The 26,302-nt window shown below is 42.7% G+C and overlaps 2 protein-coding genes across 2 annotated transcripts in view; one reads left to right on the forward strand and one right to left on the reverse strand.

The window, feature by feature from the left end:
* The window catches only part of Chrm5 (cholinergic receptor muscarinic 5), a 51,806-nt gene extending 42,984 nt beyond the window's left edge, over positions 1 to 8,822 (reverse strand). Inside the window, exon 1 of the mRNA XM_032903888.1 lies at positions 8,218 to 8,822. The gene's annotated coding sequence lies outside the window, so the exon portion shown is untranslated. The remainder of the gene's footprint in view (positions 1 to 8,217) is intronic.
* Aven (apoptosis and caspase activation inhibitor) overlaps positions 1 to 26,302 on the forward strand; it is a 126,028-nt gene that overhangs the window by 28,713 nt on the left and 71,013 nt on the right. The gene's annotated exons all lie outside the window — the stretch shown is intronic.

Below are 26,302 nucleotides of genomic sequence, written 5' to 3' on the forward strand. Positions count from 1 at the left end.
TTCTGTAAGGGACATTCTCTCCCTTCTTCCAGTACATTCTCTCTGCCCTCTCTTCTGTGATGTTCTCTGGACCTGAAGGGGGTGATACAGATATCCGGTAAGGCTGCGCGTTCAGCAGACACTTTTCCTCATTGCTTTGACTGGGCTAGGCATGTCTTTTCTGTATAAGAAATGGCTGTTGGGAGTTGGTTTTCTTCTCAAGAGATCCTGTAATATTGTTTATTTTACCCCTGTTCATAGTAGATTATAACACAAGAGTCTTGCTCAGAAGTGGGAGGGGAGAACACAGAAAAGAGAGTAACCCATGATTGCATTACCTAGGGCATTTGACTCAAAAGTCAGTTGGCAATCTAAGACTGAAAAGATGAGTTTGTTTAAAAAATTCTCTTTTTCTTGGTACTTGTATTTGTTGGCAGTGAAGACGGTTGTATATTTATGGCTATAACAGGTCAGTCTGATTCTTAAAAACGTTTATGAGTATAAAGTTACAGGGAATTCATATGTGTTTTTAGAATACCTTACAGAGTAAAGGCCACTGGAGCTTTTCTTCCCATGTCTATTTACAGCTGCCCCACAAAAACATAGGATGCCCAAAGAGGGCAACATGACAGAGAAAGCTTTGTAATAACTGCACAGGTATTGGCTGTCTGTCTGGAATAGTTTAAAATAAAATACAGTAGAATCGCAGGATCATTTATTAAAATAAATCTTTTGGAAAATGGAGGCAATTGGTTCCCTTAGAAACTGTGTTTTTGTGGTTCATGTACATGTTAAGGTGCACATTAGTGTGCATGTACAATATGCATGCATGCATGCATGCATGTGGGTGTTGTCAGTTGGATGTGGTCTGCTTTACTTTGAGACAGGTCTCTGAATGCCTGGAGCTCACAGATTAAGCTGGGCTGTCCAGCCAGTAAGTCCCAGGGATTGTCCCCTGAGGCCTCCTCGGTGGCTTACAAGTGGGTACCAGCTTTTTTTTTAATGTGGGTGTAGGGATTGAATTAAGTCTTTTACAGCAAGCACTTTACTGATTGAATCATCTCATCAGCCAGAGAAACTAGTTTTGAAATAAGATTCGTTTTATAACAATTATGACAACTCCTTAGTGAATGGAGTAGTCCCGGAGAAGGCTGCTGAACAGAAATGAATAAACTGTCATACAGCCAATAGGTCAAATATAATAATCAAAAATTTCTTTCCCATAGGATATCTGATATCTGCCCTTTTTTGACAATATTTCATGTAGCCCAGGAGCTTGGGCTTTACAGCCAAGGGTAACCATGAACTTCATATTCTTCCATTTGTATATTCCTAGTGCTGGGGTTCCAAGTGTGGGTCACCATGCCTGACTGATGGGCTAGCAGCAGGTACTGGGGATTGAATGCAGGGTGCTGTGCATAGGCTAGCACTCACTCACTATATAACCCTGGCTGACTTGCTTTCCGTGTATTGGAACTACCTAGTCCCCTCTTTTAAAGTTAATTTAATCAACTATAATGTGGTACAGTATTTAGTTACACTGAAGCTCAGGTTTGCGTACTCAGGTTCTGTCTTTCTTTGATAGTCAGGTAAGTTAGGCCTGGAATCAGCTAAGGATATTACAGTGATGGGCAAATGATGAAAGGGTCCTGCTCATCAGAATTTCCAATGAAAGGGTCCCGCTTACTGGAATCTCCAGCCATTCTCTTGATTTCTCACATTGCATTCTGAAACATTTTATGGTGAAATCTCACTGCTTCATTTCCACGCTTGGTTTCCTGATTACACATGATACAGTTTACTGAGACTTTGTTAATTTTATTTACTTCCGGCATATTTAACCCAACGCAAATTATAGTTGTCTAAAATAAACTCGTAATCTATTTGAATCCTAGGTTTTGGTTGCTTGATCATTGTTGAGGCAACAGAATAACCATGTGGCATTCTGTACGTCTAGGCAATGCTGGTTTGCAGCTTGGATCCTCTTAGGATAGAAAATACTATTGATTCATATGAGGAATTGTGGCTTAGTCCTTGGCAGTATCTGTTTGGACAACAGAAACATAAAATGTAGAGTACCTTTGTGAGTCCTCTAGACGGCAGAACAACTACGATGTACACACTTTAGGAGCTGTCCAGGAGGAACAGGGGAGAGATGGTGAAAGCAGGGCTGTAGCCTTTCTCTCTGAGAGAACTAGATTTGTATGCTTTCCACATCTATGTTTTCATCTAAGATCTTTCTTGAAGGAATGTAACTGCTAAAATATAGTATGACAATTCTCCAAATCTTGAGCTGGGTACCCAGACATGAAACTACAGACTTGGTGAGGACCATGTGTCTAATCATTTCTTCACTGCAGCTAACTCTACTCCAGCTCCCAGGGGTGAGTTCTGAAGCAATGCCAGCTTACGCTTGCCTTCAGTTCCGTCACAGCACAGGCTTTTGCCACTGCCCTACTTACACAGAAATCACCACTGTTGGCATAGGCTTAACTGATGGGAAATCCTGAGGTTCTGGTGATGCTGTGACCCACAAACTCAGAAAGATTTGACTTAGGTACTTGTCTTAGTTAGGATTTCCATTGCTGTAAAGAGACACCATGACCAAGGCCACTTTTTTTTTTTTTTTTTTTTCTTTTCTTTTATCCCTAAAGTTTTTGATTTTTGCTTTTTTTTTTTTTTTTTTTATTAACTTGAATATTTCTTATATACATTTCGAGTGTTATTCCCTTTCCCGGTTTCCGGGCAAACATCCCCCTCCCTCCCCTTCCTTATGGGTGTTCCCTCCCCACCCCCCTATTGCCAGCCTCCCCCAACTGTCTAGTTCACTGGGGGTTCAGTCTTAGCAGGACCCAGTGCTTCCCCTTCCACTGGTGCTCTTACTAGGATATTCATTGCTACCTATGAGGTCAGAGTCCAGGGTCAGTCCATGTATAGTCTTTAAGTAGTGGCTTACTCCCTGGAAGCTCTGGTTGCTTGGCATTGTTGTACATATGGGGTCTTGAGCCCCTTCAAGCTCTTCCAGTTCTTTCTCTGATTCCTTCAACGGGGGTCCTATTCTCAGTTCAGTGGTTTGCTGCCAAGGCCACTCTTTTAAAGGACAACATTTAATTGGGGCTGGCTTACTGGTTCTGAAGTTCAGCCCATTATCATCAAGGCAGGAAGCATGGCAACATCCAGGCAGGCATGGCGCTGGAGGAGCTGAGAGTTCTACATCATGTTCCGAAGGTAAAAAGAAGACTAGTTTTCAGGCAGTTAGGAGGAGGGTCTCAAAGCCAACCCCACAGTGACGCACTTCCTCCCTCCAGCAAGGCCACACCTTCTCTAACCAGGATACACCTCCTAATAGTGTCACTCACTGGGCTAAGCATCTACAAACCCCACAAAACTCGAGCAAAGTCTAAGGATTAAAGCAAAGAAGAACATAAATGCAAGATTTTGAGGGTGTCATTGTCTCTGCTGTCACTATCTGATGGCCAATTTCACTGTTTCTGTATTTTATTTCATTTCTTTTTATGTATGTGAGTGTTTTGTGTACATGTGTGTTTGTACATGATATGTATACCTAGTGCCCTAGGAGGCCAGGAGAGGGATCACTGGCTTTCTGCCTATTTGAGACTGTTCTCGAGAATGTACCAGAATATATTTTCATTGAACACACCCACTGATTAACTAGTTCTGAACATACTTGAAAATAGACAATGAATGTGATTATTATTCTCCCGGCCCTCACCCCTGAGTAACGCAGAGTTTCATAGACAAGACATATGTACATTTTCAGTGATCCTTGGCAAACTGTTATAGGAGAAGCAGTATCAATGTGCTAAGGAAGGTTTTAGGCACAAATGGCTTTTCTGTAGATATTACAAGTTCCTCCCAAATTACTATACCTAGAAGTTTGTCCTTGTGACAATCTGTAAGAGATGATTGTTAGAGTGCCTTGATACAGTTAAGACTTTAACTGAGTTCCAGCCAGCTTTTCTGCATTATTCTTCCAGAAAGTTCAAGGTTTTCACTGGAGTAAGTGAACTGGACATTGTCTTTTGCTTTGCTGTTCAAAGAGCTCAGAATTTGATGCTCCATTTCTACAGCAGTAAATAGGAAGGCTCAAGTTTTCTGACGATGCCACCAGCATGACATTGCATGACAACTGTCAAAGCATTTTCTGATTGATCTGCATTCTTGAATTATTTGACTTCTATTTCATGTTATGTGAAAAATAGGGGCTGTCAGGATTGTCCAACAACTGCTCAACAATACAGTAATTAATCAGTACATAGGAGCAGTTACATGCTCTTACTGACTCTCACATTCTGTCATCTCAAGCAAAAGGTAACCATAAGTAGTGAGCTTGCCTTGCAGTCATGTGTGGGGATGTTATTGCTTTGTATTGAGTACTTGTTTATGGTCTGAACTAGGAGGCTGTCACAGACCACCAGGACTTTGATTGCTATTAGTCTAAAGGGACTACATCTGTGTTAGTGGAAGAGTTTTCTGGTCTGCATTGTCCTTGGAAGCTAACTGTAGTTACAAAGAGTGGCAATAAAAAGAGAGGAGATTGTCCATGTGAGCACATGTGTGTGTGAGCTCTTGTCTTTATTTCCTTTGTTGAGTTCTGACATATATAATTCCAGAGTTGTTTTTTGTTTCTTTGCGAGTTCATGTTGAAGGAGCTTATAGAACAAGTATTTCTTGTGTTAACAGATCCCTTCTTGCTGACATGCTACCATACTAATTACCCTGGGATCACTTCAGAATATGTACTTGAGACTTGCATGTTGAGAGGCACTGTCCTTCCCATTTGGAGTATACAGAGAGCCTTTCCCGAGGGTTTTGAGCAGCATTGATGTCTCCAGTTGGACTGGGGTAGTCTTGCACCTGAGTCTTTTCTGACTCCTAATGCCCGGTGCTTAGTGGAAATGCCTTCTCTTTTATTTTATCCTCATCCGTGACATTAGGTAACAGGATGCTTACGCCCCCATGATGTCTCACATTATTAATAAGGTAAACTGTGAAGTGGTCCTTTAATCCTTCATAGTTGATGCTGCAAAGTGACAGGTGCTGTGAGAGGATTTTCCTTTCCCTAAGTCAGCTCCTATCACAGGTCTCTGGTGTCTCAGTGGTCTGACTTGAAATGAGTGTGTTGTGTCTCTTCTGCATCTAGCGCCCCTGAAAGGGTATAATCATGTGTGCTATCAGCCAGTTACCCAGTCACAGTTTGTGATGTCACAGACCAAAGACCATTTTCTCCCAGCAGGGACAAGATGGGGAGAGGGGACTGTCCATGACGATTCCGTCCTTATTTACGTCAGTTACTTCCTAAAGAAAACGAGCCTCAAGGCCCAGTCCTGCCCAAATCCCACTGAAATCCCAGTGACTTACGCAGAGCATGGCATCCACCTTTATACTGTCTTAAAACTCCTTCAAAAAATTAAAGACTTAAAAGATACACAAATGTACATAAGCAGATACATACTTAAAGTAAGGTTTCTTGATATGATAAACACTGATACATTAAAGTGAATTTTACATATATTCAAATTAACATACAAATATAACAATAAAACGTGTTGCTTGTCATTTTAGTAAAATGACCTTATTTTAAAGCCAGGTATGATATCAGAGACACTTAGTGGAAAAGCTTTACTTTGATTCATGTACCTATTTTTCTTGTAGTTTAAATAGGGATGCTAATAGTGTTTGGATGGTGTAAATGGTCAGAATCTAAGATATATGATAATGGATGTCACTAGTAAGGATATGATAGCCAAAATATTTACCCCATATCATGTTGAATCACAGAAACAATTATCAGTTATTGATTATTCTCCAAGATTCAAAATCTCATCAATTGTACTCACTTTGAAACCCCTTACATGGTTGCTGCCAGGGTGGTTCAGTGTGCAAAAGCATTTGCCATGTAGGTAGCCTGGAAACCCTAGTTCAATCCCACATAAAGGTAGGAGATAGCCCACTACACAGAGTTTGCTCTGACCGCCACATATGGTGTGGCTACTCCACCCCACCTCTCTCTTACACACACACACACACACACACACACACACACACACACACACACACACACACACTTTAAAAACTAAACTTGCTGGGTATGGTGGAGCATTTCCAGAGAAAGACAGATCTTGGAGTTCGAGACCAGCCTGGCCTACAAACCAAGATGATCCAGGACAGCCATGGCTACACAGAGAAACATTGTCTTAAAAAAACAAAAACCAAAAAAACCAAAAAACCAAATAAGTACACAGTAAAATGAAATTAGTAAAAAGCTCACCCATTAGTACCTGTGAGGTGCTGAAGCTCACAGCGTTTTAGTGTATCAGTAACTGTAGACTGTGGTAAGTTACTACAGCGTTGGAAGCTGTCACTAGGCTGACTAGCTTTCTGAATGGATTGTTATAGATGGGAGAGGAAGTTCACTGGGTCTAATGCTTCAGAGAGTAACTTGGAAGTTTGCATTTGGTGTCTGTCTGCCCATCCATTGTCATTGGAGGGTAAGCTATGGAAGGAAGCAAAGTCCCCAAGAAGTGGGACAGGAATCTTCCGCAGAACAGTGAGTAAATATCAGGAACATTGTTTTACATCCCCTTCCATTCCAGTTATTAGAAGTAAAACAAGCACAGTGTTGTAAATCCCCCTTTCCTTGAGTTGTTTGAATTGTTTAATTATGATTGCTTTTATTGAATCATTATATTTTATTGAATACTATGTGACATATTTTCTTTATATGCATTTTTAAAAAACATGTCAATCTGTAAAGCATGGTATGAAGAGGTGAAAACAACCTTTAGTGACTCAAGTAAGTCTCATATATTAGCGGGGGAGGCAATAAGCCAGCACTTTAGTTTAGCTGTTACGTAAATGAAACTTTGGAACTTATAGTCTTTCCCCTCCTGAAACACACTGGTGTAGTTGTCAGTCAAGTCACTGCCTGTGTTGAAATGAGTGCTTTCCTCTGATACTGGAAAGCGACAAGTGAGAGTGCATAGTGGCTTCATATGCAAAGGACGTGCCATTTAAGGTTGTCTGTGCAGTGTCTTGAAAAGAGTAAAGGAGGAGTGGTGGGTCTCACCTTCTGAATTAACAGCTGAAGACAGAAATCATTCAATGGGATAGAAACAACTTCCCTTCTTCCTATCACATTGTCCTGGGGATGGAGCTCACGCCCTGCGTAGGCCAGGAGAGAAGTCTGTCTACTGAGGAGCTGTCTCCCCAGTGCTCACATCTGTGTTGAGAACAATCACTTTGGATGGTTTTTCTTGGATTAGCCAATTTCTTTAGTTAGGTGTGGTGCACTTTGGTTGTTTTTCTTATCCCCACCCTCCCAGGCTAATAGAAATATGGCTTTGTTTTAGGGCTTTTGCTAAGGTTTTTGACCCTAACTTCTCAGTTGAACTTATGACAATGACTTCATTCTAGTGAAGTTGTAGGGAGGGCATTAAAGTATCATCAGGTGGAGGAGGGCTGACAGTTCCTGTCTGTAGTTTCTACACAGAGTCTCTTCAGAAATCTCCTTCTGGAGTGAGTGCTAGGGCGTTTCTACAAGGCACTCACCCTTTAAAATTCTCTCATGGCCTTGCATTTTGAAGTTCAGGCCATCAGCTTTTGATGAGAACTTTGGAGGTTTAAGTGCACCAGACTTCATTTCGTTCTGTTCTTAAATGTTCCGTTTGCTCTGCTACAGAACCATCCCTGCTGTCTTTGGGGTAAATTCACCCCGCCCTGGCAGTGTTCACTAGAGGTGTTTTCCTCGGTGTGGATGAGAATGACATCACAGTTTAGGGGTTTGTTTTGCTAAGGATTAAAGTCAGGCATTGAGCCTTTTAAAAACATTGACAGAAATGTTGCTAACCAGGCTGATGAATTCTTTCTTTCCCCCAGTTCTCTGGCAAGCTTGGTAAAGACTTCTGTGGGTGCCTCTTAGGCAGCATTCTGGACGCTTCTCATGCAGATTGCTTTCAAACTACAAAATAAAATTATAATTCTAAAAACAATGAAGATAAATTCAGTGAAAAATAGACGGGATTTGCAAGCCATGTTGTTGCAGAGCCGTCCAACATGCAGCCTAAGTAGAAACAGGGGTTTACCTCAGAAGGTTTAAGTCTGCATAAGGCTTATGGCAGAACCACATGAAATTCAAATCACCGGCTCCCTCACTGAAATAACAGGTATCATCTCAGTAGTCATGCTATGAATCAGTGTCATAAAATTGAGTCTTACCTCGCAGGAGTTGGTCGAAGCTCAGCGAGGAAGGGTAAACTCTCACTGGAAATGCCTCGTCGACTTTGCTGTGGTGATCTCTTTCACCCATGTGTCTTATTTTTTGCAGCATCTCAGGCACGGTAATCCCGTGGCATTAGTTAGCACAGGTAGCAGCAAGGTGAAGACTCCATTCGGACAGGATTATGGAAATCAAAGGGTAAAATTTGTCTTTATCAGATAACAGCCATTGATCTGACCACAGAGCTCAGAACTTATTAAAAATTCATTGATTATCTCAGCAGTGAGAAATCCTGATTGTTCTTGCAGATGTTTCAGCCTCTGGAAAAGTTCTGCTCACCTGTAATTTAGAGTCTCCAGCGTCTCCAGATCACGCTGCTCTAACACTGTTGTGTGTTCCAGAAGCGTGGGTATTCTTTAACACCTTCTGCTTCCCTTGGCTTTTCCCTTATCAACTTTCCGTCCTTCAGTCTCCTGTCTGCAGAGGTTAAGCATTTCCTTTCTTTCCCGAGTGCTTCTGTTAATACATCGCTCCAGTGCACTGGTTTCTGAGTGGTGAGGGAAAAATCCAAAAGGAAGAACAGCTTTACCACATCCCAGACACTGAACGTGAATGAAGCGCTGATCGGCTCCGTTCAGACCAGACAGCCAAGTGGTGGGATGCTGCTTTCATACACAATGAGCCCATTAATTACTCCTCCTCATGGACAGCGGTGCGCCCTGGCAGGAAGAGAGGAAGGAGCAGAGGGGCGGATGCTATTCACTAGGTGCTCTCCCGAGCAGCTTGCCACTGAGGAGGGAATCAGGAGAGGCTGCAGCTCTGGAGTGTGATCAGATAGACTAGGCAAGAGTTATTTTGACAGACAGTTAAATGACGTATTTTGGAAGGAAAAAAAAAAAAAGAAAAAGAGCTTAGCAAGAGGTAGCTGGAGTGAGGCTCCTGCGTGCCGTATGAATGTGCATCTCTCCTGCTCGTCCCTTTGGCTAGGAAGATTTCCCACCTGTGCTGTGCAGTATTTGCAGGGTTCTGTCCAGCTGAGTTATCACCATGTAGCTTTCTCCAGTGAAAGGGAGTTTTAAAAGGTCTTGGATAGAAAGCAAATACCGTGAGTTAAAGCGATGACAGGGAAAGGCATCTCTTTCCTTAATTAAAGATGCACGTGCTTTTATGCATCTTTAGGATATAAGTATTTCGTTGCTTTGGAAGAAAGCATTACAGATCACTTGATATAAAATGTAACGAATGGTCTTCAACCAGTTTTTTTAAAACTACATGAAATTCTGATCACCTGTGTATAAAGTATAGATCTAAAAATGCCAGTTTCATAGTTTTTGTTTTTAGTTGTTAAACCTGGCAGGGACCTTTCACCCACTCCTCAGTGGAGCCTTTTAGGACTATGACTAGGTAGAAGGATATTTTAAAATGCTTTAATTATTGAACACTTCAAACTTGGACAAGGTGAAGGGAAACACAGGCTCCTATAGACCCACGTCCACTATTCAGTAACTGCCAGTGTTTTCTCTTTATTGAAGTACTTTAAAGGAAATTTCATTTTTTTCTTTCTACTTAACTATGTATAGTTTACAACCACACAAACCCTCTTCCGATGCACATCTTACGAATTCTCTGCAGCCATCCATTGGCCAGTCTACTTGAAATTTCTTGTTCCTCAGAAGCTCTTGTTTTTCCATAGAATTTCTCAAGAGAGCATTCCAAGTGTACTTAGGTGTCAAGCATTAGAAGCTTAAAACCCGACCGGGATAACTACACATGAGAAAGAAGTAGTTTTGATTTCATAGCTATCTTCCATGCAGGTCTGTAGCTTGAATATGTAAGTGAGTATATCTCTAGCATTTTCTTGAACTCTTTCCTACTTAACACTGAGGCCATAATACTAAAAAGAATTGTAATATTGGGGCATGGAGTGATGGCTCAGCAGTTAAGAGTACATATTGCTCTTCCGGAGGACCTGAGCACCCATGTTGGGCACCTTACAACCACCTGTAACTCCAGGTGTGGAGGATTCTAACCTCTGGGCACCATGTGCACCTGTACTTGTGAACCCACCGTACACATATCCATGCAAGAATGCATAAACATAATTTCAAAAATAAATCTTTAAAGGTAGGGCTGTTAGATTGGTTCATTGCTTTCTGTGTATTTTCTTGACTCTGTCTACAGTTTAAGGTTCTGTTCTGCTGTCTTGAGACATTTCTAGGGGCTGGGTAAATCCAGTCAAATATAGTTGCTGCCGAGTAACACCACTTTGCTTGTTTTCTTATCAAACACATAACACATAACTAATATTCCAAAGTTTCACCATTGGTACGGGACAGAGTTCCGTGAGACAAAGACCTAGCCAGTGAGGCTGTGGTGTTTCTGAGGACCTGTGACTAGGACACCACACACCTTTCTCATGTCTAGTGCTCGTCCCTGTGAATTTTAGTTCTTACACTTGTAAGAATTTAAGACATTTGGCTGTCTGTTTAACTTCCCCAGGAATGCAAGAACATGAAATTTGAGAAAGCTGTGTGCTGCACCTCCTTTGTTGAAGTTTCCTCTCTTTCAGCTTCCCTTCTCTCATCTCACTTCATCTCTCCAAGTGGCTGGGTGGGTGAGAAATGAGAAGGTGAAATATGGGGAACCATTTGAAAGAGCATGGATGGAAGTTGTTTTCCCGTGCCTACCTGGGCTTAAAGCCAGTGCTGAGGGCTTCCAGTTATGGAATGCCCCTCTTGCAAGGTGTTCGTAAATCATAGACAACATACTGCCAAGGCGTTTGCTCTGTTGTTACGGTATGGATGCTTAGTAACTCTGTGTAGTATTTTTACATGTTCTCCATTATGCCTTGTCTCTCAAGGCCTGTTAAATAAGTGTTGTATGTGTTATACACTTAAGTATGTTATACACACTTATACATGTGCCAGCCACTTCAAAAAAGGGCCAGGAAGTAGTGCTATGGCCATTATATATAGTTAAGTTAAAACAGAAGGGTGAGCCAAAATGCTGCTTTCCTCTTTCTAAGTGGTCTGTAATTATCCTTATCATTTATAACATGCAGCCAGTGTCAGGAAGGCATTTGTCCTGTTGGGGAAATTTGTGTAAAAATTTGGAAAGGAGGGGCTGCATATGGAGCAGTAATACTAGGGTGCATGCTTCAGGTCTAAGTTCCCACTCAATTTCAAATCATGACCTCCCAGTAGCCTGGCTATAACTGAATTAGAAGGAAAGCATTCATTTGGTGATGTAGACAGTTCTAACCCCCAAAGAAGCTGCCTCCTTTTTACTCTGGGACCCTTGTCCATGGGGTATAGTTTACATTTAGGGTGTGTCTTTCTGCCCCAGTTAGCCTAGTTTAGATGATTCCTTATGTACACGCTCAGAGATTTGAGTACATGGCGGTTCTAAAACTTGTCAAGCTGACTATCAAAGCATTCCTAGTATTGATCTTGTTCATAGAAAACTATATCTACTTTTACTTTCTCTACTGTGCATAGTTCTCTTCCCAACTTGGAAGATGTTGGGGTCTGGAATGATCAAGACAGACAGTGGCTCCAAGAGTCCCCAACTGGCTTCTTCTATTCCTTACTGGGAAAGAAGAGTGTTTCTGATGCACCACACTCCCGTTACCATTTTAAACAGCAGTTCTCCTCCAGCATGGTCACCAACCTGTCAAGCAAGGTATGAAATCTCTCTGAGATTCCAGATGACCTGCAGGTGATCTTGAGGGTTGACTCTCTTTGAGAAGATGATGTGAATTTAAAGAGAAGGGAGGTCTCTTTCTCTCTTTTGTGCCTTGGATTTATAGAAGAATGTTAGTTGTTTTGTGTTTTTTTTTTCTTTTTTCTTTTTTTTCAAGAAGGGTTTCTCTGTGTAGCTCTGGCTATATTAGAACTTGTTCTATAGACCAGGCTGGTCTCTGCCTCCTGAGTGCTGGGATTAAAGGAGTGCACCACAACTGTCTAGCATTTCTTTTTAACTTTCTAGAATTGTGTATTCTGTTCCTTCATGATCTCTCAAATAGTAGTATGCTTTAAAATGCTACACACAGAACTTTTTCTCTTTTTCTTTCTCACAAATATATGTTTATGGAGTGTGCACACCTGTTGTATATTTGTGTTTGCCTGTGTGACACACATGGTGCACATGAATTGATTTGAATATGGAGGCCCAATGCTGCTACCGGGTGTTTTCCTTCATTGTTCCCCATTATTCATGGAGGCAGGATCTCTCAGTTGAACCCAGAGCTAGCCAATATTGCTAGTTTAGATCACGAGCTAGCCAGGTCACTCTAGGAATGCCTTATTTCAAGTGCTGGAATTACAGGGAGCTGCTACACACTTCACATAATGTAGGTCCTGGGGAGCCAAACTCTGGTCTTTACACTTCTTGGCAAGAGCTTTTCGTATGGAGTTAGGCATTCATCTTTGATTAGAAAATTTAAAATTGAATTAGGCATCCACCTTTCATTTAAAATTTAAAAGGTTTAAAAATTACAATAAAGTTGCCCATCAGGAAGCAATTGCTTTCCTCCTATGGATCATATTTGAATGAACCAAGGGTATTTTTATCTTCAAATGCAGATTTCAGAAACACTTGAAGACTTCCTGAGGTATTTCTCTGTCGGTGCATCTTGATTTTGCTGCTCTAGACAGTGACCTTTTCCCTTCAGTGAACTGCAGACAACCACTAGAGGTCTCCAGACCACACTTCAGGAACGTCTGTTTTACAGGCTAGTAGAGTGGATATGGTCCAGGAAGCATTGGTTACTAAGGTTGGTCATTGAAGATTTATGAAGTATTCATTATGTTCCAGAACTGTACAGAGCTGATCATAGCTTTAAAAATGAGGTCTCTGCCCTTGTAGGGGATGTGTTCATAGAACCACGTGTGTCCCCAACTGTAGCAGGATGAAAAGTGTTGCATCCTGATTGCCAGGTCCTTGAGATTTGCAGATATGTCGGAGTCCCTAGAATATTCTCTAGCTCCTCATTCACAGTGAGGTCATTCCTAGCTGCCAGCGTTGGGATCCTGCTTATCAAAAGGAACCATTCTCTGTGCCGGGTTGTTTAGATGGGCTCTGGCTTTTGTTTTTCTTGGCAGCTGTATATATCTAATCTTTAGGGATCTCTTTACACACACACACACACACACACACACACACACACACACACACACACACACACACACACACACTTTGTGAGTAGATCTCATAGAAATTTGCTGATTAATTCTAGAGAACTTTTTGTTTGTTAGGGTCTTTGTCCCACTTGAGCCTCTGCTTTCATAGAATCTTTGAATCTTTGAAGATAGTGTGCTTTTCAGAGTATCTGTGTACGCTACCTGAAAAGCACGGAGTACAATGACTGTCATGTCAGGGCAAGTGCTTACTAGACATCAGCAGTTGTCATTATTACAGAGATTACAAGATACTGTCATCTCTGGAAGGCACTGCAGAGAAGATTGTTTCTTCCCCCCGTTTCACACAGTAAGTGCTGGGGCCCCATCCTTTCTCATGTGGGTGCATAGCCTGTTCTCCTCAGTGCTGTGTGCTTCATTAGGAAGGGCACACTTGGTATAGTCAGCCAATGTAGTCATCACACTGTTTCATAAGATTTTTATATAGATATTTTGAACTAATTTGTAATTGGCAGTTTCAAAACAATTTTAAGGATGACTTTAGAAGGCAATCAGTCAAGAGTTTTATATAGTTAAGAGTTTATTTAAGTGTATTTAAGCCAAGAGTTTTATAATATCATTTATAGAAATGAAATGATATAGAAAGCCTAGCAATTGGTTAGTCTCTTATAACAGGTTCTGCTGACAATCCTAAAAGTTATTGATTAGTCTCTTTGTAGATGATAGGTGGATCTATTTCTAAACATAGAGTCACTGTATATATTTATATGGGCTATTATTTAGCTGTTAAAAAAGAACGAAATTCTATCATTTGTGGCAATATGGGTGGAACTAGAGATTATTATGTAAAATGAAATAAGCCACACTCAGGCAAGTATTATGTGACCTTACTTATGAGGGAGGACTCTAAGAGAAGCTGAGAGTAGAATGGTGGTTACCACAGGCTGGGGACAGCAGGCGTTGGGAACGGTGGTCACTGACAGTTCTGTAGGAGCAGTAGGGTCTGCTGTGCTATTGTGTGGTAATATAGCTATTGACTAATGAGCTGCACACTTCAACAGACCCCAAGAGGGGACTCGGAGAGTTTTCATCATTAAAAAATGCCCGACGAACTCAACATGTTTAGTATGATTCAGACATTATGTAACACATGCATGTGTGAAACATGTGACACATGGAGCTGATTCCTATAGGATCAGCGAAGCTCAGAGCTACATTGGTGATCCTTCATGAGTTGGGACACTTCATTTAATAAATTTTGTGAATTATTTGAAGAGCAAATGAGAGGGACTAACCCTAAGATTAGGTAGTATTACATAAAGCCATTAGGGATACTTGGGTAGAAGTGAGAAATAGACACTTTAGAGTCATCATGAGTAAGTAGAAACAACCATAATTATGGTGTGTGTGTGTGTGTGTGTGTGTGTGTGTGTGTGTGTGTGTGTGTGTACAGCAGGGCTTCAAACTGGAGACTCAGTGACTTAATGTTTTTAAAGGACCTTTCTGAGCCTTAAGGGACATTGAGAAGTCAGCAGACTTCTTCGTCCTCTTACAGTCTTCTGCCCCTGAACTTTAGGTGTAGGAGTTCTGTTGTAAATGTATCCACTGGTATCCAATGAGGAGTAGTTGATCTCTGCATTTTGGCCAGGTTTTGTTTGTTTGTTTGTTTTGTTGTTGTTTTTTCTTTCTGTAATGGACTCTACTGCAAAGAAGAGCTTTTTTGACCCAAGGTGTGAATTATACTTCCCTGTGGTATAAGAACAAGTTTAAGAATGCAATTAGGAGTTATGTTGACCTAGTGAAGTGGCCTCAGTAGCTTCTCTAAACTCCAGAAACTCAGTGCCCTGGGCAGCTGGCCCTATTAGATGATTAGACAGTTGTTGGTCCCCACTGCTATGGAGCCTCTGGGGTATCTTGTTATGTTGGTCATTGTTGTGGTTCATAGATGTCCCAGCTGTGTAGGGCAATTGATTGGGTCCCTTTCTTGGCAGATTGTATCTCCTAGAAATGGCAGGGAAGTTACACCTATGATACTTCAACAATATGGCTTCCTAAGTAAGACCCAAACAGTGATAACACTGATAGACATGTTTAATGAGGAAGGGGATTCTCTTGGGGGCCTCTTCATGTTCTGAGATTTATGCTCAAATATCTTTTAGTATTTCTAATGGCAGCCTGCAACAAAATCTCTCTCTGACACAAACATCCGATCCCTCTTCTCAGCCCAAGTAGCGCAGTTGCCATAACAACCTGATGAGGGTGGCACGTCTGCTGCTGTGGTAGGGTTGTGTCCGTTGCAATTTTCAGGGTTTTAAAATTCAGCATGATATTCACAGATGTGACAGAAATTCCATCCGTCCACTGATTTGATTTTTACTCAGTTAAAAGTCCGAAATCACCACCATGTTGAAAAGGATCCATGAGTTTAGTGTCTAGCATTGTGCTTTTGTGAATATATATATTGTGAATATATATTTGTTTTCATTAGTAAATGATATAATTCACAGAGACTATAAAGTATAAAGTATAAAGACTGAAGCTGATTTTCAGTGGTTTCTTATTTGGTAAAAGCAATTTATATTTTCTGTCATTCACAAACAAAATAATGGGTCTCATTGTGACATTTTCATATAAATATTTCATTTAACTTGGTGTGTTATCCATCTTCCTCTTCTAAGACCCACCCGACTTCCTCTGCCGCCTCCTGTTGGTCTCCTACCTCTCCCCTTCTGCTTTCTTGTCTGATGTGTTCCACTATTTTCTTTTGTCTTTTCCCTTCCCCTAAGATATAGTCCTCCCAATTCAGGATCCCCCCCCAGACACACAGACACACAGACACATACAGACACACAGACATACAGACACATGCACAGACACACACACACACACACTCCTACACACAACTTTGTCTACAGTACACATATAAAAGAAAACATGCAGTATTTTCCTGTTTTGAGTTTGGATTATTTTGCTTAACAATAATCTCAAGCTCCATCTATTTTTTTTTTCTGTAAATATATTGATTTTAGTTTTCTTTACAGGCTGAATAAAATTCTATTATTCTGCACTTACACCACAGTTTGACCAGTCACCTGTAGGACTTCATCTCAGTTGGTCCATTTCCTGGCTATTGTGAACAGTGCAGCACAAACCACGGTTGAGAGACTATCTGGGTGGACTGCTCACATAGAGTCCTTAGGGTACGGCCCAGGAGAGTGAGAGATGAGCTCTGTGGGTCTTCCTTTAGGAGCTGCCACACTGACTTCTGTGGTGACTGCACCAGGACATGTTCCCAGGCCCTGTGACGTTCTGGTTAGTCGTTACCAACTGCACACACACTGGAGTCCCCTGGGAAGAGGGAGGAACCTCAGCTGAAGAAGCCATCAGATTGGCCTGTGGGCAGGGCTGGGGGCATTTTCTTAATGACTGATGTGGGAGCATCCAGCCCACTATGCATTGTGCCACCCGTGGGCAGGTGGTCCTAGGTTGTACAAGAAAAGGCTGAGCAAGCCACAGGGAGCACAGCAGTAAACAGTGTTCCTCCATGGTCTCTGCTTGAGTTCCTGTCCTGACTTCCCTCAGTGATAGATCGTGCCATGGAAGCGTAAGAGAATTAAATCCTATCCCTCCAAGATAGATTGGTCAGTGTTTTATCTCAGCAGCAGGAAAGCAAAGTGTAGGATACCCTCCACATTTGTCCTTTGTTTTCTTTTTCTGTGCATGTGTGTCCATGTGTGTGCACAGTCAGCGGTAGGAATCTACTTTTGTTTGTATACAGAGCCACCCAGTTTTCCCGGCACCATTCGTTAGAGGCTGTCCTGTCTCTCCAGTGTTTATTATTGCCGTTAGCTGGTACAACCGCCTAACTTTCCACAAAGGTGTCAAAAGCTTGTCTTTTATTGCTGACAGAAACCCCCATTTCTGAGCAGGCCTTTCCTTTTAGCATGGGGGAAATCAAATCAAGGCTCTGGAGACAGGGTGGTCTAAGAGCAGCTCACCTGGTGGGAATGCCTGGTCCTCAGACGGTGAAGTAAGCAGTGCTGGAACAGCAACATCTTGCCTTCACCCGGGTCTAAAGTCCCATCTCAGGATGTCGTGCCTTTTAGGATTTGCATTTCTTTATGCATTTGCTGAGTATATGAGATGGGGTGTGAAGGCATCCACAGTGTGATAGAAATTTCCTTATGTATGTGCAGACTCCACTGAAGTCCGCTTCTCCAGGGCAGTTACTGTGTTGAATCCACGTTTTCAGTGTTTGCACAGCAAGGCCAGAACCTCTGCTTCTAGTTTGCAGTCCTCCTTCCTGGCTTCTCAACCTTCTGTGCTGCCTTTTTTCAGTCCTTGACCTAGTGACCTGTAACCTGTTTAGTTTAGCTAAGGAGCAGCATATGGGGGTGGGTGGGGTGGGGGTGTGGGGTGGGGGGTGTGGTTAGGAATGTCTCCCAGGCAGGGGGAGGAACAGCGGGCGGCTTGCCTTAGTGCTTTGAGGGCTGTGGCTGTGGGTGGTAAGAGAGACTTAAAGAGGCAACAGTGAGCCTAAAGATAGACTTGTATTGGGCTTCCTGCTAGAACCTGGAACTTCCTTGAAATATGCATGAAAGAAAGCTTAGTGCAGATAGCAACGCAGTTCCCCAAGCTTTGCATTCTAAGGCACAGGGAAATGGGAGACAACAGCCAGGTGTCTGGGTGTGCTGCTGGGAAACTCTTAGAAAGCAGGTGATGTTTCTGCTGGATTTTAAATAGCAGGCAGGACTATACCACACAGGGAAGCTGTATATGGAGGATGCTGTGTTTTCGGCATAAGATGGAGTGTAACTGAAGGGTTGTTCATGAGAACAGCTTTACCATATTATGCAAGTCCTGACTCTGTTGCTGCCAGTGCAGCATCAGGTCTGAAGGAATTAATCATCCTGGGAGGACGAGCCCGTGGCATGGGTGAAAAGTACCAACCAGGCCAGCACTGATATAAGTTTTAATCAAGAATAGACACTGGATAGAAATATGATGGGAACATTCTCAGAGAATTGTGTGCATATGTGCCCTTTCATAGTAGTTAAGTTCTCTGACCTCATCTCTTGGACTATTTGCATGGAGTTGTATTTAAATGGAGTCTCAAGAGGGGGAAGTTTATTTTCCCAAGGTAGCAGATTTTACAATGCCACTTGTCCTCCCTGAGAGTGGCTATTTGGGGTGAGACACCAGAGACCTTTGGAAGTTAGGCTGTAATTGTTTATAGAAGGCATTCAAGCCGCTGGGTCTGTTGAGGTCTGCCTGCTAGAGAGCGGGAGATTCTGCTTTTTGTCTTCGGCCTTTTATAGTAGACCATTTTGTTGCTATAGTCACCAAAGGTTTTTGGTGTCCCATTATGGTGCTTTGGGGAGCTGGCAATTTAAATAACAAGGAGAATCAGCATATCTATGTCACAAAAAATAGCTCTGGCAATTTAGAGGGAGAATTAGAAGACAGAAAGATGCTCTCCTTCTAGACCAGGTGAAATTAGAAGTTGTAACTGGAAGCGTGTTAAGGAGGGAGGGTAGGGTGTTAGGGAGGGAGGGTAGGGTGTTAGGGAGGGAGTGTAGGGTGCTAAGAATGGAGGGTAGGGTGTTAGGGAGGGAGGGTAGGGTGTTAAGAATGGAGGGTAGGGTGTTAGGGAGGGAGGGTAGGGTGTTAAGAATAGAGGGTAGGGTGTTAGGGAGGGAGGGTAGGGTGTTAAGGAGGAAGGGTAGAGAGGAACATTTCAGAATTAACTATGAGGTCTGATGATTGATGTACAGAGCACATGAGGGACAGTGGTGAAAGGAGGAGCTTTCTTTTATTCCTTCATGTGTATGTGTTCCTGTGTGTATGCATTTGTACCATTTGCATGTAGGAGGCCTCACAAGGCTGAAGAGGGTGTCAGCTACTGGAGTTGAGTTACAGATGGCCATGAGCTACCTTGTGTCTGCTGGGACTAGACGGAATTTGGGTCATCAGCAAGAACAGCAAGCTTCTTAACTGATGAGCCATTGCTCCAGCCCCGGAGTTTCCTTACTCAAGCTTCAGGGGGGAGGGTTTTTCTACATATAGGTGAGGAGAATTTTCAACATAAGGTGTGCAGACCTTCAGTGAATGATAAGTGTTGGTAGTTTGTGTACAGTGTATAATCAGCACAAATGTTAAAGGATAGAAGTTGTCAACCTTTAGCCTGAATCAGAAACACCTTTGTGGCTTAAGAAACCATCTATTACTGTGTGCACCGGCCCCCAAACCAGCGTCAGGTGTTGGAGGTATGGATGGGGCTGGGTTCCTATTTCTAAGTTAGTCCCCAGGCATTGCTGGTTTTGAGACCATCACATCATTCTAGAAAGGACCTCTTTCCCTTGTTTCCTTCCCTAGGCAACCGTGGTCCTGATTTCTGCCATCGTGAATAGCCTGGTTATCTCTGAATATCAGTGTTCTCAGCCTTCCTAATGCTGCGGCCCTTTCCTTCACTTCCTCATGCTGTGGTGACCCCAACCATACAATTATTTCATTGCTACTTCATAACTGTAATGTTGCTACTGTTAGGAGTCAAAATGTAGGTATCTGACAAGCAGGATATCTGATATGGGACCCCAAAGGGGTCGTGGCCCACAGGAATGTTTTGTACTCAACTATATTACACTATATTTTTGTTTGCCCTTTCCTATACAATACATTGGTTCTGTGTCTCACCTGGTTCAGTAATTCCCTTTCCTGAGTTGTATTCCAGCATAGGACCACAGCATAGCCTCTCTGTATCTGGCCGTCCTCTTCCTGAGGGACGTCTGTTTTAGGCTCAGTTTTGAGATGTTAGAAAATACCCAGAGCCTTGGTGTGCAAGTCCTCCTGTGAAAGAGTTTCACTTCTCTTGAGTAAAATACCAGGAATAGAATTGCCGGGTCAGAGTTGGGGCGGTGGATTTATCCTCCATTTTATACCAAACCCCAAATCATTTCCCACAATGGTGGGAACATGAAGAATTTCACTGTGGCTGGATTTTCACTCACTCCAGTAAAGATCCTCAATATTGACGAGACTGAAGGACTTTTACCAAAGAAGAAAGGCCTGTGGTAGATGGAGAAGCAATTCGTTGCCCCCGGGACATATGCATTTACCCTCAGTGATGCACTCCAGCAGATTGTGAGAGCGGAAGGCCGATAAGGCTGAAGTAAATGAGGTTCAAGATTCTTTCAAAGAACATCCATTAATGGTCACTGTGTGCTCATCTTCTATGGAGCTCATAAGTAAAGTAAGTCCTTATAATTTAAGAAAATAGAAAGTAGTACTTTTTGTCTAAACTATACCTAATCTTAGTTTATCTGAAAATCATTTTCCTAGAAATTCTAAGCTTCAGGGAATCAGAGCAAAAATCTGTAAAAACAAAAACCTCAGATCACTTCAAATCATTGGGATTGGCCCCACGGAGTTGTCGGCTGGAGCAAAGTTCCATCCAGACTGCATATTATATAAAGATTAAGTCTGCATGTGTCAAAAACTTGAGTGTCATCACACTCAGACTCTTATATATTGTTAGAATGGGGAAATATTTTAAAATATGACCCATAATGCAGAAACCATCACAAAAAGACTATTAAATTTTGTTGCATAAAAGTTAAGGGTTTCTATAGGGCAAACGCACCAGAGCCAGAGTAAAATGGAGGATCTCAGTGGCCGGCGTGCCGTGATAGAGCTGTGGATGCACTGATGAGCTTCAGTGACCTCGTGCATGGCTCCGTTACTCTGGAGATGGGGGCAGGAGGGTCTCTTGCTATCTTGAGGCCAACCTGGCCTACATAGTGAATTTGGGCCAGCCTGGCTTATAGTATATATTAATAAACAAATTAAACAAATGACAAGGCTTTAGGGTAGATTGTTCATCAAAAGTAAAATGCAAATAGTTCTTAAACACCATGAAAGGATGTTCAACCTACTCACTATTTTTAAAAAAAGGAAAAGAAACTAATTAAATTTATATGTCTGCTGTCAGTCACTTGTCTGACAGAAATCAAAGTTTATTGTCACTGTGCTGGAGAGGACACAATGCAGGCTGGGTGTTGGGTCTGAGGGCGGTTCAGGTTGGGAGCAGAGAGCTGGAGGTCAGAAAGCAAAGTTCTTCATAATGAGGCAGGGAGGGTAAAGCAGCAAGGAACAGTGGCTGGGGAAACTGCACAGGGAAGCAGGAAGACCAGACGGGTCACTGAGGACACTCGTAACCTGGAGGCAGACAGCCGCACACATGGTGATGGCTCGAGGGAGTCACTTAGTAGTGCTCCATCAGGGTCATGTGTGGCATCTCTCTATTTTCAATTTCAGAAAGTGCTTAAAAAGATTAAATGATTTAATAAATGATGACTGTCTTAAAGTTACTACTGCTGTGGTGAAACACCATGATTAAAGCAACTTGGCGAAGGAAGGACTTATTTCATTCACATGTCTGTATAACAGTTTATCATCATAAGCTGAGAGGGCAGGAACCTGGCAGCAGGAGCTGATGCGGAGGCCATGGATGGGTGCTGCTCACTGGCTTGCTCCTCCCTGCTTGCTCAGCCTTCCTTCTTATAGAACCCAGGACCACCAGCCCACAATGGGCTGGGCTCTCCCCCATCAGTCATTAAATAAGAACATGCCGTACAGGCCTGCCTATAACTTGATCTTATGGAGGCATTTCCTTAGTGAAGATTGTCTCCTTTCAGATGACTAGCTTGTGTCAAGTTGACATAAAACTGCCAGGCCAGTAATGTAAAAATACACTGTTGATTATCACAGACTCAGTTTTTAGAGAACATATTTGTAGGTATTGAAAAAGCTGACGTATCTCTTGATTTTGTTGTTTATTACTGTTCCTAGATTCTTTTAGGAGCATCACTTGGGGCAGAGTGGGGGTCCCCTCCTCACACTTCCCATCTCGTCATGGTTACAAAGAGACAGGTGATGTAACTCTCTGAGTGAGTGAGAGAAGTGCTGCCCCAGTGTTGGCTCGCAAAAAGCAAATCGTACAGGGACCTTAAAGGGATTGCCATTCCATCATTTAGTCCCTCCTCTTACCTTTCTCACTCCTTGTCATGAGTTCTGCTATATTGCTCATTTACTCCCAGAGTCGTAATATGCACGCTGCTGCTGAAAATGAAGACTCCTTTAGAGTTGAAAGAAAAGGCTAGAGAAGATGACTGCTGGAGATACCCTGTGCTCCAGGGCACTGACATCCTAAACATTGCATATTATGCCTGCAGATTTGAACACCAGGGGTGAATAGGTCAGCAAATATTTAATGAGATTCTCGTCTGCCCTCATTCCTGACAAAGAACCTAATTATATGCTCAAATTAGAAAGATAACTTGATTTACATTTTTACTTTTCACAATTTGGTTGCTATTTAGATTTTTTTCCCCAGTAGTTTATTTCAGTGTCCATTTCGAGTTACGAAGGCAAAATCTTAAGGAGAAAGGAGTATATAGTAGAATAATCAAGGTACTAACCAACACAGACCTTTTAGTGATTTTCTGACAGGTCAGGTTTCCGAAATTTATTGATGATAGCAATGAAAAGAAAAGAGTGCTGTGAAGGTGGGTGTCTGAGAAGCAGGCATCTGCTGTCTTACCTGAGGCCCTGTCCAAGGTGAGCACTATAGGCACCGTGTCAGTACTTCACACTGGCCTTCTCAGTGATGCTCTAGTTACAAGGTTTAATGACCGGGAAGATGTTGTCATAGATAGCTGACGTGCTGCTTATCTCAAAAGAGTTGAATTTATAGGACTTGGAAGCAGTTGGAGAGCTCTTGATTTTCTAAAACTAATCAGCTGGAGCTGTGTGTGACCTGGAGGTTTTTTTTTTTTTTGGTCAAGCCTCTTCTGGACACTGTTTCAAATAATGAGTCTTTCCAGGTTCAACTGAAAGATGCCCTGAGATGGATTTCAGATGGAATAGCCTTTAGCCAATGGCACTGGGGGAAGCTGGAACAGAACCATAGCAACCCACAGAACAAAACAAGTTCCTTACCTTTATATTAAAGAGGAGGGGGTTCCTCAGAATTTAGATGGGAAACAGTCTCTGAGCTTAGAGATGAGGGGAGTGGCTCTGAATTTAGCAGCCAGGAAGCCCTAATTTAGGAAGCTAATCTTATTGTTACATCGCATCTTGGGGCTGCTATGTGGTACAAGTTTGTCAGCTTTGGAAGGAACTAGATAGGTAGGTATTAAGGTGTGGCTGATCCTCTTACCTGGGCTACAAAAGCCACAAAGGGTCACCATAGCATGAACTCCCTTAGGGTTGGGAATGCTTGCTTGCCTTCCTCCTAGGCTTGGTAGCAGTCCACATTGCATATGCCCTGATGTTGCACCTTAGACAAGGTCTTAGTACAGAAGGAGGGTTTGGGTAGTCTGTAGCTTAGTGTCCCTCTTAACTGAATATGCAGAAGGGCCCCAGGAGCTATCTCTTGTCAGGTGAGAAAGAGTTCATCTGACTGTCCTGGACAGCAGTTGGTGTTTTGCCTGAACCCCTTTTCACTTTTGTTATTTTAATTCTTCCTCTGTTGTTAAAGACCTTGGAGGCCATTTTAGTAAGATCCTTTTGAGGGTTTGAAGGTCATCCTCCTGCTTTCTGAGCTTTTTCCTATTATGTGAAGAATTGGGCGATAAAGTGGCTATGTCACTAGCACTTTCCTGGTTCTGTGTTGGGACTTAGATTGCTATGTTTAAGAGGTGCTACTGCGCTTCTTTTTAGCCCTTTCAGTGATTTCCTGGATCTTGTCATAATTTTCAGCCTTGAGGGAGATGTTTTTCATACCCTGGATCAGGTTGGCAGAGCCAGAGGGACAGTCCACCAGGGTTGGGAAGATGGCCTGTAGGATGCTGGTTAGGGTTTTGGGAGTGAGGTCTACTGGGAAATGCAGCTACTTAGCTCCATATCCAGTTTCTCCCCAATGTTGTAGAAGAGAATTCTTGAAAAATCGGAGTGTATGAACATGTAATATGTTGGAATTCTTTGGTATGTCTGACGAAGTCATTAGAGAAAGAACCAAGATTTATTTTATTTTATTGTTATTTTTTAAAGCAAAGAGATCAGATTGAGACCCAGGGATGTATATACATGCAAATCAGCCACTCCTGGAGTTCCCATGGAATTTAAGAAGTATTAAATCTTTGAGAGTATTGTAGTGGGGGGGTGGTCTGAGGGAGGGCGGATCTGGGGTTAGGGGAAGGCATGGCATGGGAGTGCCAGAGACAGGTGGGGGTGGGCTAGAGAATGGACTGTTAGAAGTTAGGGTCAGAAGCTAAGGGAGAGCCTTGAGAAATCCCTGCAGGGAGTGTGGTGAGGAGAGGCTGTTGGGTAGAACCGCAGGGAGGGAGAGGAGAAACTCCTGAGGAAAGGTGTCTTAGTCACTGTTCGATTGCTGTAAAGTGACAGCATGGCCATGGCAACTCTGTAAAAGGAGGCATTTTACTGGGGGCTCGCTTATGATTTCAGAGGTGTAGTCTATTATCATGGCCACACACAGACAGGGAAGGACCTTTACATCCTGGTCCCCAGGCAGAGAAAGACTCTAGGCTTAGCATGTCCCCCCAACACCTCAAGTATGTGAGACTTACGGGGGCTATCCTCATTCAAACCACCACAGAAGGGAAAGCTAGGCGTTGGTTGTTAGAGAAAGGCTGTGAGAATTTTGTGTTGCAAGTACAGGAATTGTGAAGGTCTTTAGGGAAGCAGGAAAAAAAGTGGCTGAGAGGACGTGGAGGGGCCACTGGGGAGTTGAGGAAGGTGTGAGTGTGAAGGGCAGCGAAGGCAGCCCAGAGGGACTTGGGGGAGTTGGAGCAGTGGATGGAGTGGGAACTTGCTAGTATTGCTCCAAGGGAAGGAACCCACACTTTTCCACAGGATGGTGATCCAAAGGAGAGGAGCTCATGCCTTTCCACAGGATGATGAAAGAAATCCAGCTGTAACCTTGAACCAAAAGGTGACATTTGACCACGTCTGATTCACCTCAGCCACCTGCCAAACCTGCCCTCAGCCACCTGCTGAACCTGGAGTTTTAGGTGTATGAAGATGTCTTTCATAGCGCCCTGCTGGGTATTTAAATGAGGATACTGTTGGTTTGTATCCACATTATTTTCCATCTTCCTCAGATGGAAACTTTCATTTCCTCATCTAGTTTACCCATCTCAGAAAATTAGGCAAAATGTTATTTCAAAAGCTTATGCACCTTTCATCCCAACTCTTTACTTCATGGTGTTTAGGAGCCCTTTTTAAAGAGTTAACTTTGTGCTCTTTCGTCATTTCTGCAATTTCACGTCTTTTCAGAGGTTATTGCGATTTCTTTTTGCCATTGATTGTGTCGGGGTCTGAGTCAGAAAGGGAAGAAAACCCAAAACTTCAGTGAATAGGCCGTAATTTCCTTCTAGCCAGTAAATAGTGCAGGTGCTACCAATCATGGAAGGGCTCATCTGTCTAAGCCGTCAAGACGTGGGGCTTAGAGTCACCTCTAATAGTCAGGGGAATAGTTTACAAGGCACCATGTTTTGCAGCTCAACTCCCTACATCTGTACCGCTGAAACGGAGATAATTTGTTTTCCTTCCTTTCTCTCCCCCCCTCCCCTCTCTCTCCTCTCTCTCTTTCTGTTTGCTTCCACACAGATCTCATATAGCCCAGGCTATATAATTGTGGGGTGACCTTGAACTTTGGGTTCTCCCCCCTTCACCTCTCAGGCACTGGGGATTACTTTCAGATTTGTGTCATGGTACTGGCAGGCAGTACCACAAAGTATATCCCCAACCCCAATTTATTTATTTACATAAAAAATACATAAAGGTATTGGCCTTTATTTTCTGCTGGTCTGGGATTTATGGCCATCTTTCTACCTCAGCCTTTTAGAATGCCAGGATAGAGACTTGCACTTACTACAGTGCTGTTGGGAGAGGCGAGTGTTCTAAACTCCTGGCTCAAGTGACCCTG

The sequence above is a fragment of the Rattus rattus genome, chromosome 5 (assembly GCF_011064425.1).
Source record: "Rattus rattus isolate New Zealand chromosome 5, Rrattus_CSIRO_v1, whole genome shotgun sequence".
In the NCBI taxonomy this organism is placed as follows: domain Eukaryota; kingdom Metazoa; phylum Chordata; class Mammalia; order Rodentia; family Muridae; genus Rattus; species Rattus rattus.